The 11,804-nt window shown below is 53.2% G+C and overlaps 1 protein-coding gene across 2 annotated transcripts in view; it reads right to left on the reverse strand.

Moving 5' to 3' along the window:
- Positions 1-10,797, reverse strand: part of SPSB4 (splA/ryanodine receptor domain and SOCS box containing 4) — a 78,445-nt gene extending 67,648 nt beyond the window's left edge. For both annotated transcript variants that reach the window (XM_046002978.1, XM_046002979.1), the window contains exon 1: positions 10,224-10,797. The gene's annotated coding sequence lies outside the window, so the exon portion shown is untranslated. The remainder of the gene's footprint in view (positions 1-10,223) is intronic.
- Positions 10,798-11,804: the final 1,007 nt, after the last annotated feature.

Here is an 11,804-nt window from a genome sequence, read left to right on the forward strand (position 1 = left end):
ATTATATATATATAACACATATACATAGGCAGCATTGTTTGTAATAGCAAAATATTGGAAAAAACCCAAACTAAGGCTAAATAGATTTCAGTAAATCATATGATGGAATACTATGCAGCTGAAGAAAAGAATGTGTTGACATGAGGAGTCAACAGAGAGATGAAGGTGAACAAACAAGGTCCAAAACATTCTGTGTGGTGTGCTGCCATTAATGTGGGGAGTGGGAGCAAGAGGGCGGAGGTGGGGAGTGAGGTGGGGGTGGGGTATTTAACCCAAAGGGCCCGGATGGAAAAGAGGACCAGCTGTGTCTACAAGAAAGCTGGACACTGCCATTCAGTTAACAAGACAACTTGCTTTTTCCTCTGTTCACCTTGGAGCTTCATAGCAACCTTTACCCAGCCCTTGAGCCTCAACCAATTATAAGAAATAAGCAAGACTATCTGTGAGAGGTGCAGGGTATGTATGGGGATTCAATTAACAGAACCAACACTCATCCAGGGTCATCTTGGTAAGTCTGTACAGTCTGCCCCAGTGCATCTGACTGTGAGGGGGTTGGAATCTGCCACTTTTATAATTCAGTTAAAGGCACCTTGTAGTCCCATTCTAATAGACTGGGAAACTGAGGTGGCAAGAGGCAGCAGCCTGAGCAAAGTGAGCTGGCTAAAAGCGGATCTGTTCCCGTCCTGAACCCCAAGTCCACACGCATATGCTCCTCCGTCTTTCTCCATCACTAACTGTAGGTATCTGCACTCACTCTGTGCCAGGTGGCATGACAGCTGCTTCACAGGAACTGGAAGGCATGTGCCTCTTTATCCAAAAGAAACAGGTGCAGAGAGGTTTCTAGCAAGTGGCAGGACTGAGACAGACCCCAGGGCCATGGTAGGCCAAGCCCATGCTCTCCCACCTTCTCTACACTGCTAAGGATGAGGCCTGTGCACAAAGGCAGGAGTAATCAGTGCTGTGTGGCACGGGATGTGTCTAAGGGCAACTGCTTTACCCTTGTACACAACCAGGCCAGCTTTGGAGTTGTTGCCGTTGAAGACACCTTTAATGTGTTTGAAAGCAACAGCCAAGCCACATCCCCAGAGGAGACCCACACTGAGTCACTGGGGACGTCAGGGCCTCTGCCCCATCAGTAGCAGGTGCAGATCCCAAAGGCTGGCCACACTGGGGGTGAGGCAAGGCAGACCTCTAACAGATGGTCCCTTTGCTGCTTGCCCCATGGAAGGGTCTGCCCGGAGTGCTCATGTCCACTAATGGAAAACTTGTGACCATGCAATGGAACAAAGGGCAGGATTTGAATGCCCAGCTGCCCACTGGGCCCTTGGGCCAGAATATGACCTCTCTGAGACTCACCTGAAAAGTGCTGATAACTCTGTGCTAACCTTGCCTGCCTTTGCAAGGGTGTCTGTAAAGTCTGGAATGGTGCAGGGCCCATTCAGGGCCCTGGTCCATTCAGCTCCCTGGTTCAGGAGCTACCCAAAATTGTGAAGTGATCCTTTAAACTGTGTACGTTCTCTGACATGGCCATTTCCTGAATGCATCCTAAAGGAAAGACCCTGGGTGTGCACTAGGATTCTGCTACAGAGCAAAGGGTAAAGTGGTTCAGAGGAGCAAAGAATGGAGGCAGTGCACATCCTCAACAACAGGGGACTAGGTCTTAGCTTCTAGCCTCGCTCCTGGTCTGCAGTGTGGGCTCTATTCTGCCCTTACCTTCCTTGTACCCAAGTGGGACTCCCTGCCCCTGCAGGCCTCACCCTAGGGAAGTCCCAGCTCCTATGGTCCCCTTTAACTGCTCACTGGATAGCAAATGAATAAAAGAGGGGCTAAATAATTTGGATTTAATCCCATGGAAACTGTTAAAGGAAGGCCATGGTCAGGATCAGAATCGAGGGACAGAATGGCCAGCTGACTCCAGGGCAGAGCTGGGAGGAAGGAAATTAGTAATAGAACCCCAGATCCTAAACCTGGCCTACGGGTCCATTTTCAAGTCTTTTTCCAGGTGGGTAGAGTCCCTAGCCTTTCCTTCATGTCCCCAATCCCATCTGACAGCTCCACCTTTTCCAGGAAGCCTGCCCTGATCTACCGGGCCTCAAGGAACCTACTGGCCTGGGCAATCTGGTCTGGCTGATCTGCATTTCTTTCTGCCTTGAGGGATGTTACTCTCAGCACAGAATCTTTCACTGGGGCTTCCCTGCTCCCCCCAGCACAGACAGGCACCATGCTTTAAAGACAGCGTAGAGCATGTGTATGAGTGTGGGGAGGTAGCACTGAGCTACAGAGGTCTCACCTTCTGTTCTTTTTAGAGGATGTAGTCAGGAAATGGGGACACGAGGCCTAGTTCTGTCACTAACACTGTCCTTTCCTCTGAGCAGCTGACTCTTGTCGATCTCGAGTCTGCCCCTTTGCTAGATACTGCCTCAGTCCTTATTTATTCACTCAACAAACACTTAGAGGATAGCCGCCATGTGCTGGTCCTGGGCTGCTGGGAGCCGGGGACAGAGCAGGAGGCCATCAGACTCAGTCCCCTCAGTCCCTGCCTTCTCTCTTCAGCCTTCAGCCAGAAGGAATGGGTCCCTGTCGCATTTCTCTTCTTGTCTCCACCACAGACCCTGGCACCAGGCCAGGCACAGAAGATCTACAACAAAGTCCAAATCCCTGCTAGGAATCGCACCATCTCTCAACCCAGTAAGAAGAGGGCACACTGCACACTGCTTAATGGGGCCTCTGTTGTTCCATTCCCTCCAAAACCACACTTCATCTCTTAGTCTTTGCTTGGATGGGATGCTTAATGTCATTATCCGGCAGGGTCTTCCCCAGGGCTTCAGTGACAGCTGAGCAAGAAAACAAAAATCCAAATTGCCAATTGCCCTTCTGGAGACCCTGGAGGGGTGTTGCAACACAACAGAGAAATGAGGAAACGTGAAATGTTGAGGCTGGCCCGGGAAGAAGCCTCAGCGGTCTGCAAAACGTGACGCTCAAGCTTCAGAGGAGTGGTACTAGAAACCCCATTCTCAGAGGCCCAGCTGGCTGGGCAAACCCAGGCATGGGGTTGGCCGTGGGACGGACGCTGCGGGAATTGGTAATGACTGGGTGAGCTGCCTTCCCCTCAGGGTGGCCTCTGGCTTCAGACTCAGGGGTGGGTATGGATTTCGTTTCTTCTTTTAGCCAACAGTAATGCTGCCTCCCTGGGGATCTGAGGCTACAGGAAGGTCTAAAACCAGATCGCTTCCCTCTAGGGAGAGCTCACACCAAAGAGGTCATACCTAGTGACAGGTCTGAATAATGGCAAGGGCCGTAAAAAACCAGCACAGTCTGATACCATTTGAGTTCCTTTAATAGACTCCCATTGCTTTCAAATACATACTATAGCAGTTATAAAATGCATAGTTAATTGAATCAGACCCCTGCTTACAATCCTTCACAGCAGGATAAAGGGCAGACCCCTAACCCTAACCTCCCCCAGTGCTCCCCTGACCCACCCTCCTCCACAAACCCCTTCACTGCATTCCCACCAACCTGCCAGAACTTTCCAACAGGCACACATAAGCCCACACATCCCTGTCCTACCACGCTGCTGCCTTTGTCCCTCCTCTATCCTTGCACACCCCCGAGTGCACACATCTGGGTAATTCAGCTTGGGGATCAGCACCTCTGGGGAGCCCCCTCCCCAGCTCTCAGAGGACTTGTCTCCTGTGATAAGGCTGCTGGACTTGTCTCCACGAGCCTTATCGCAGGCGGCTGTGAATCTCCTTAACTGCCTCCCTCCTGCCCACTGGAAGACAACTTGAGAGCAGGGTTGGGTCTCCTCACTGCAGCCCCAGGACACCAAACGGTGCCGGTGTAGAGCAAGTGCTAGGCCAACATCTCCACAACACCCAAGCCTAAGCAAATGAGCCAAAGAAGCCTCCACCGAGGCATAAGCTGGAGGTATGGAGAGCCATGAGCCCAGCCAATCCATTTACCATCATCATTCCTTCGTTTTTTTGCCTCCAGACAATGGCGCCAATGATACGTACTGGACCCTGGTTCGACTGGGATGTTTTTAAGATTTTCTTAGCACAAATATTAAGTGGGGGGCTGTTTTATTAAAAGAAGCTCATTCAGCATGAAACCACCAATGACAAATGAACTGAAGAGCCTCCAAGGTGTTGCCCCCAACGCCCATTATCTTTTTCCCTCTCTATGCATGCATGGAGCTCACGCTACAATGGGCTGGGCAAGTAAGTCCTTTCTTCCCCAGAGCTCACAAAGAGAGCCATCTGTCCAGTTCCAGGTGGAAACGTCTCACGCCTGCCTTCCTAGAGTGCAAATCAATGAGGCTTCCCCGAGCCTCTCCTTCTTGTGGGGTTTCCATGGGAATCCTCCCACGCGTGACTGAGCCAGGAGCCCCCAAGGCAGAAGCTCAGGCTGTCAGCCAGCAAGGAGAGCCAAGGATGGGCTGAAGGAGTTTGCTGGGCGGAGACCAGGCCAGCGTGCTCTATCTACAAGGTCATTTGAAAGAGACACACCTCCAAGGCAGCAAGGCCAGAGGCCTGGTCACGCTGTAGCTGCCCCTGTGCCCAGAGGGGGTTCCCAGGCACATGTGGCTTGTTCTAGGGGGCAGGTGGCCTCTGTGAGGCCCAGCGTGGCTCAAGCTAGAGCAGAGCTAGAACACGGGTGGGGGAGGGCACTACACACTGGGGCCCTCCTAGGGACCATTCTATGAGAGAAACACAGTAATCTTCATGTCCAGCCCCTCATTTATCTCCCATTTATTTGATATAACTGGTTGTGGGAAAATTCAGGATGCCCGAAAGAAAAGCAGATTTATTCATGCCTCAGGCTTGATCCAGGAGATCATGATAAGTACCTGCTGGGATTTCTGAGGGTCCCTCTATGAAACCTGAGGTGTCTCTGGGAGCTTTTTTGAGAGACCAGGGAGTGGACAAGAGAGGAGAAGGGGCTGGTGAGGAAGCGGGAGAAACAGGGAGACCTGGGAGAGAGAGAGAGGAGAAGGAGGGCCAGGTGGGAGGGGGCCCCTGGCCCCAGCAACGTGTGGATTAACCTATCTCCTGGTCTGTGGCTGAGAAGGAAGCCATCTCTGTGGCCTGGCTAACTAGAACAACCTCGCCTCCCTCCTGGAGAAGGTGGGCCTCCGGGTTCACCATCAATGGCATTTCCCAGCACTAAGCCAGATGGGTGACTTGGGAGTTGCTCTGGGCCTCTCCCTCTATGCATGCATGGAGGTCCAGAGCTCATGGCAGCTTCCTGTCACCTCCTGGCTCCAGGACATACCTTTACTGCCCCATAAATGGGGCAACCCCTAGGTCGCTCCTCTCATTTCTGGCCTCTACAGATTCTTCCAATCTGGGTCTCTAGCCCTGCCTTCTCTCCTCCACACCAGAACCCTCTTTCTGGAAACCTCTAACCACCATCAGACTGGGTGTTCCTTCAAATAACCTTGTAAAGCCAGCTGGCCTCTTTCTACCACAAGCCTCCCTCCAGGGAGTTGGGAGGGGTGTGCTCACCCCAGATGTCAGAAATCTGAGGACCCACTGGTGCCTCAGAATCTACATGTCCAGAGCTGAACCTCCGCTTCATCCCTTCCTCGCATACCAAGTTCCTCTCTGCACAACCCCAATTCTGCCATGGATCCCCCCATCCCTCTCTCTCACTGAGTGCCTTCAGCTCTCCCTTAGCTCAGCCCTTGCCTGGATTACTGCAATGGTCTCCTAACGGGGCTCCTTGATTCAGTCTGTGTCCCCTAACCATCCCTTCCAAGCTGCCAAGGGGAGAATCTGACCAAACCACCACCCATCTTCCCAGTCACCTCTCCAGGTGGCTTCTCAGGGGGAAGCTGCACCCTATAGCTTGGCAAACAGTTCCCGAGACCTGCTCCTGTTTAGTTCTCCTGTGCTGCCTCCCAGCACGGCCCAGCTCAGAGTGGCCAGGCGAGACTTCCCCAAGCACTACATCTCGTCCATACCTTGCTGTCCTGGGAGCCTTCCCACTTTCCCTTGCCTGGCTGATTTCTCCCTGCAAGCAGGCTGGGCAGCCTCGTGCCAGCCCTCCATCTCCCTGCATCCCCGTCCTTACTGTGTTCTGCACGGTGTGCTGCATTGCTTGTTGGCAGAGCCAGCACCCAACTCTCCCCTACCTCCTGACGGCATCCAGCCAGCACCCGCTACCTCTGGCTAGGTGAGAAACCACCCTTTGGGTTGAAGAAGGGGTATCTACTCCACATCTCCCGTACAGCTTGCATTTTTAACAATGAACATTTTTTTCCTTATAATTAAAGTACACATGCGAAATGGGAATTGAGTTCTAAACTCAATATGTGAAACAAAAACCACATGCAGTCAACACTGCCCAGAAAGGTCCACAAGGCCCACAACATCTGATTTGGGTTCACCATCTTCTTTCCCAACGGGTTCAGTACAGACAAGTGTTTTTCCCACAGCCTCCAGATTTCTTTCTTTCTTTCTTTTTTTAAAGATTTTATTTATTTATTTGACACAGAGAGAGAGAGCACAAGTAGGCAGAGAGACAGGTGTGGGGGGGGGGGGGAGCAGGCTCCCCCCTGAGCAGAGAGCCTGAAGCGGGGTTGGATCCCAGGACCCTGAGATCATGACCTGAGCCAAAGGCAGAGGCTCAACCCACTGAGCCACACAGGCGCCCGGCCTCTGTATTTCTTGAGCTGAGTAGCAGCAGATAAACTAGCTGACTTATTTAAGCACCATGTTTTATTTAAAAATGTGTTGATATTTCATGTATTTTTTGCTGTGGATCTTCTTTACCAAATATCTATGGTTATGGTCACATAAGTTAAGTGCAGATATTTATGTACTTATTTTTTTAAAAGATTCTACTTATTTGAGAGATTTAGATAGTGAGCAGGGGGAGGGGCAGAGAGAGAATCTCAAGCAGACCCCATGCTGAGCACAGAGCCAAATGTGGGGCTCGATCCTATAACCCAGGAGATCATGACCCGAGCCAAAACCAAGAGTCAGAGGCTCAACGGACTAAGCCACCCAGGTGCCCCTATGTACTTATTTTTTTAAAAGACTGTGAAGCAGAAACTTCTGATCGTTTTATTCCAGGTCCTACCACCCCCCAGATTTTCCACATTGAATGGCCTATTCCAGCCAGAGAATTGTCTGAGACCCTTCATTCTTATACCTACAGAGAAGAGACCTTTCATGAGCTTGGCTATGTGACAACAGGCCAGGCAACTCAGGGAGAATTAAGTAGCCCCCATAAGTTGAGTTAACTGGGTGTCTTCACAGAGGGATGAGGAACTCTGTACTGGCCCAGGTCTTGCCCATTTCCTAGGAGAGGAATGAAGGAGCAGGTCTTAAGAAAAGGGAAGAAGGGTGTCTGTGTGGCTCAGTCGGCTAAGAAACTAACTCTTGATTTCTGCTCGGGTCACGATCTCTGGGTTGTGAGATCAAGCCCCCCTCAGCACTTCATCTGCTTGAGAGTCTCTCTCTCTCTCCTCTATCCCTGCCCTGCAACACACACTCACACTCTTTCTCTTAAAAAAGAAAGAAAGAAAGAAAAGAGAAGACAAAAAGCAGGGGAACAGCAAATGAATTCCTTCCAGTGTTGCAGCAAAACCAGGAATGGAAGGCAATGAGATAAGAAAACAATGACAAAGGGAGAAGGGGGCAGTAACCAAACCTGGAAGACCCTGGGGTGTCTAGAGTTTACTGAAGGACAGCCTTGTGGGGGCTCTAAGATAGAGAGGGTTTGATTGTTTGATTGATTAATTTTTTTCAGGTAGGCTGGTGTTGGAGCCCAGCATGGGGCTTGAACTCACAATTCTGAAATCAAGACCTGACCTAATAACAAGACTCAGATGCTTAACCAACTAAGCCACGTAGGTGTCCCAATTCACTTATATTTTTATTTTTTAAATTTTTATTTATATATTTGACAGAGACACAGTGAGAGAGAGAACACTAGCAGGGGGAGTGGGAGAGGGAGAAGCAGGCCTCCTGCTGAGCAGAGAGCCCAATGCGGGTCTCCATCCCAGGACCCCAGTATCATGACCTGAGCTGAAGGCAGACGCTTAATGACTGAGCCACCACGGCATCCCTCACTTATATTTTTAAAAGATGTTTCTGATAAATGTTTATTGCTACTATCTGCTAATCTGATAGGTGGAAAAAAAAAAGATGTATCTTATTGTAGTTTTATCTTGCATTCTTCTTACTGAGGGAGGTAGGGCATCTTGTCATATGTTTAAGTATCATTTTGATTTCATTTTGTGTATGTGGACTGTTAATGGTTTTTGTCCCGTTTTGGTGTTTTGCTTATTGACTAGAGAAACCTTTTATATATTAAAGAGATGAGCCCTTTGTGATAGGAGTGACAATTCTCTCCCCAGTTTGTCCTATGTCTCTTGACTATTTACGGTGATTTCTTTCCCCTGCAGTTTCTTTTTATATAATTGAATTTATTAATCTTTGAAAGAAAACAGAAAAATAAACTGGAGAGATATTTGAATGAGATGGCCAGCCAGTTGAATTTTGTTGTTGCCAAAGGTCGCTTAAATTCCTTTTATTACTACTATTTAAACAAGTTTTAAAAATTGAACAATCAGAGAGTATGTGTTTCAGAGGAATATGCCCCTGTGTAAAGCAAGCTTAGATCATCCTGTTGACACTCTGTCTTTCCACAAACTCCATTAATCTGCAGAGCTTTAGAAATAAATGAAGGTTTTGAGGGATGAGGAGGCGTCCCCCATTAGACTGCCTGACAGAAGCTGCAGGATTCGGTTGGAGGATAGAGGTGAGAAGGTGGGGAAGCAGGGAAAGAGAGACTGAGAGAGATATAGACCGGCGGGGAAGAGGATGGGCAGATCCTGGATTCTCCTTTTAATAGCGTTTCCCTGAGGCTCGGGCATAACATTTCACGTCTTCCGGATTTAGGCTCATCAGATTGCGGGGAGGGGCAGAAGGTGGGTGGAAGATGGGGGCTCAGATTCCTAGAGAGGAGAGAACTCCTATCTTCACACCCCACCCCCGCAACCGCCCCCAGCAGAGGATGCGGCCGAAGAGGAGACTGAACTGGGAGAGATCAGAGTACTGGCCCAAGGTCACACCGAGGGCTGATGGTGGAGGTGGAATTCGAACTCTAGCCTCACTCCAGAGCCCAGAGTTCCCCACCTCTTCGCGGCAGCGGTACAGAAACGCCCTCCTCTCCGTTCTAGTCCTCAATCGTCCATGCTCCGCCCTTAGAGAGGCTGGAGCGGCCACTTCTCAGTTTATCCCACCAGGGAGAGGTCCTGGGCTCAGAGTCCCCTCCTGGCTCGGAGCCCGTGGCTCGTCCTGCGGCGCTACCGGGGCGGACACATTTGCCGCTCTCCAGGCTCTGCCCTCCTCCCTCCTTCCTAGACCCGACCTCCCACCCCTGCCTGTGACTCGCGGAACCCGCGACGCCCTCGCTTCCTGAGCATCACCAAGTTTGTCTCCAAGCAAGGCCACAAACTGCTCCGAGCAGCGCTCGGGCCGGGAGACTAGCCTCACTACCCCAGCGTCTAGAGAAAGCAGGAACACCAGCCACCACTTCATCACTGCCTGCTGCGTGCCAGGCCCTTGATTTCCACCGCTCCAAATCCCCTCCCCCACCCCACCCCGATGAGCACACCCCCAGAATTTATTCAGTTCCCATTGTATAGACGAGGGAGCTGCTACAGCTCCGGAAAGTTGTGAAACGCTTGGGCTCACACACCTAATAATAATGCTAGCTAGCGTTGGACGGAGTACTTCCTATGTGCCAGGCACAGGTCTGCATATGTTACAAGCATCGCCTCATAGATCCTGCCAATACACTTATAAAACAGGTACCATGATCATCCCCATCCTACGGATGAGGAAACTGAGGTTTGGCGCCTTGCCCAAGGTCACCCAGCGAGTGAATGACGGATCTTGCACCCAAACCCAAGCAGGGCGGCTCGGGTGGCAGTCTTTCATGCTGTCTCCATTACACAGAGAAGCAGTAGGCTTCGAACCTTTGGCACCGGGGCCAGCCCCAAATACCCCAAGCCTGCACACAGACCAGCCGGTTGGGACTGCCACAGCTTCCAGAGAGGAATTCCCGGGAACCCCGACAGGACCCATGCCAGGAGCTCCCGTTGTGGTGAGTGCCGGCCCGCACGAGGTCCGCGCTGCCAGATCTCCGCGCCCGGCTCCCGCGCGCCCAAGGACGCCCCTCACTAGAAGCCAGACGATACTCACCATAAAAGAGAGGGCGAGTGCCTGCCGGGAGGAATCGCCGGGCTGGCAGGTCCTGCACTCAGCCAAGAGCTGTCCGTTGCCGCCGCCGCCGCCCACTCAGGGGCGCCCGAGCGACCCCGAAGATGCCGGCTGGCTCCCCAGGGCCAGGGGCGCGTCCTCACCGCTGGTGCCCAGCAGCAGCGCCCCCTCTGCCCGGCAGGGTGGCCTGGAGTTGGAGCGTTCTTGGGGAAGTTGGCGCTCGGGCACGGCGGGAGGGCGCGAGAGGTCGGGTGGGAGTGGGGCAGCGCCTTCCTGCACGGATCCCGGGGGCGCGCCAAGGCCCGCGATCTAGCCGTGCCGAAGATCTGCGCGGGACCGAGAGGGTGGCGAGTCCCGAGCTCAGGGCTCTCGGGCCGCGCCTCGGCCGCTGGCCCCCGGCGCGCCCCGCGTCTTCCCCCGCGCCCTGGGCGCACGCAGTGGTAGCTGGAGCTGCTGTCCGGGTTCGGGCTGCTGTGCGCTCATCGCCCTCCCCAGGGGCTAGGCGCCTTTGTGCGCGGGGCGCGCCGGCCGCCGCGGCCAGCTCTGGATGCTGCAGCCGCCGCCGCCTCCCCCTCCTCCTCCTCCGCCGCCCGCTCTCCGCCTTCCCGGCTGGCCCGGAGGCTGCAGCTGAAAGCCGATCCGGCTGAGCTCATCCCTGAAGGCCACTAATCCAATAGCCGCGGAAGGCGCGGCCGCCGGGAACGCCCCTTCCCCCACCATCCCGCGCCCCGGCCCGTCCCAGCTCGGGCCGCTGCCGGCGCCGCCACCTTCCCTAGGCCACCAGCTGGCGGGAGAGGGAAGTGGAGCCCGCGCCCGCGCCCCTGTGCCGAGTCGGCACGGTCGCCATTCACCCGCCCGCTTGCCCGCGCACTCCCTCACTCCCGCACTCATTCATGTGCACGGGTCCTCCTCCATTCATTCAAGCGCGCGGGGAGCTCCGGGGTGGGTGCCCCTGAGAGGGAGGAGACACCCACGGTCACTCGGCAGCTTTGGTGTTTCTTCCCAACGCACGTGGGAAGTAGCAGCCAGGGAAAGAGGATGGTTTAATATTCTCTCCCTTAGACACGTGTCTACATTTTATTTTTAAAGAGCAGGCTTCAACTCATCTTTTTAAATTCCAATTCATACTGCACCTGCTTCACCGAGCCTTCCCCGCCCACCCGAGGCGCAGGGAGGTGAGCCTCCCTGCTCTGCCCGCTACTATGGAGCTGATGGTGGGCGGCTTCCCAGCCAGCCTGAGATAAGGAAGAGGGCGTGGCCAGAGCGGAGGCCCAGAGGGTGCATCCAAGCATCTGTTCTTCCTTGGGGAAACTGAAAGTTCCTGGTCTGAGTGTCCCCCTCTGTGCTCCCGGGGCTGACTCCCATATCCTTCCACAGTCATTTGGTCTGACCCCAGCCCTCTCTGTGCCAGGCACCAAAGAGCCTACACGCAGAGGGCCCATGTTGTCAAGGACACAGACAGGTGAAGACAATTCAAACCCATGAAGGAAATGTTTTGATGGAGGCTCTGGGACTCCTTTCCCGGACCAGAAAGGGCAGCCTGGGAACGTTTCCTGGTGAAGG

Source organism: Meles meles, chromosome 4 (genome assembly GCF_922984935.1).
Source record: "Meles meles chromosome 4, mMelMel3.1 paternal haplotype, whole genome shotgun sequence".
NCBI lineage: Eukaryota > Metazoa > Chordata > Mammalia > Carnivora > Mustelidae > Meles > Meles meles.